This window comes from Crinia signifera, chromosome 4 (genome assembly GCF_055691185.1).
Source record: "Crinia signifera chromosome 4, ASM5569118v1, whole genome shotgun sequence".
NCBI lineage: Eukaryota > Metazoa > Chordata > Amphibia > Anura > Myobatrachidae > Crinia > Crinia signifera.
In genome coordinates this window covers 162,523,030-162,524,243 of record NC_139220.1, presented here as the reverse complement: position 1 = coordinate 162,524,243, position 1,214 = coordinate 162,523,030, and the positions used below count along the sequence as shown (strand labels likewise).

At 36.8% G+C, this 1,214-nt stretch overlaps 1 pseudogene; it reads left to right on the top strand.

The window, feature by feature from the left end:
• The first annotated feature begins 651 nt into the window (after positions 1-651).
• Positions 652-771, top strand: LOC146077239 (5S ribosomal RNA; annotated as a pseudogene).
• Positions 772-1,214: the final 443 nt, after the last annotated feature.

Sequence of the window (1,214 nt, the reverse complement as noted above, 5' to 3'; positions counted from 1 at the left end):
AAAAACCTGAAGGATATTCTAGCACCAAGCCTTCTAAAGAATCCACAAACAAACACAGGAATTAAGTGTATAGGCTCATACAAATGTGGGAAATGCAACATATGCAAGTTCGTTCATCCAAACAGAAAAAAGTTCACCAACCACAATAACACAAAGGAATACACCATAAAAGATTTCATCAACTGCAACACAAGCTCAGTAATTTATCTTCTGGAATGCCCTTGTAACCTGAAGTATGTTGGGAAAACTAAGAGACCGCTGAAACTGAGGATCCAAGAACACAACCGAAATATCAAGAACAAGATTGACAGCCACGCCATTTACAAACACTTTGAAAGTCATCACAACGCCAATCCTGATGGACTAACTTTTAAGGCAATCGAATTGGTCAAAATGGGACCTAGAGGTGGAGATTTGGCGACAAGATTATCCCAGAGAGAAATGTTCTGGATCTTCGAGTTGGATACCATGCACCCACAGGGTTTCAATGACAGCTACGAAATAGCACCATTCTTATAAGGTCAAAAACGTATCACTACCTTCTCTTACTGGCACTTCTCCTATCACAACCCATGTACACTCTTTTAAAATCTTTTTTAAATTATTAATAAAATAAAGTCTCTAAACATCTAAAAAATTGTCATGGCATTTATCTACAGTCATACCACACTATGTGACGCCCAATCTCGTCCGATCTTGGAAGCTAAGCAGTGTTGGGCCTGGCTAGTACCAAGAAGGGAGACCCCTTGGGAAAACCAGGTGCTGTAGTGACAAAAATGACGACTGATCTTGATGTTAATATATCAGCTATCCTAATAAAATCACCAATTATCCTTTTTTAAACCCACACTATTAACTATTCTCACCTATTAAGTATCACCAACTCTCATAAACCTATCTTCACGTATAATCACTATCCATCTATATATACCACAGCTAGAAAACACATGTATATATGCACATACTAACTAAATATTATTGTCTAGTCCTCACGCTTCTTGAATATCACCTTCTTTCCTTTTTTCCAAAATACACCGAAAAATCCTGTTATTCATGCATAAATACCTAGAATAATCTCACTGCATTCAAATATGCAGACCTTTATCTAAAATATCCATCTAATTTGGAGTATCCTCACTAGTTGTTTTCATAGGCACTAATATGTGCAATTCTACTGAAGTATAGATTTTTATTATTCACGGTCCCCTCTTTTC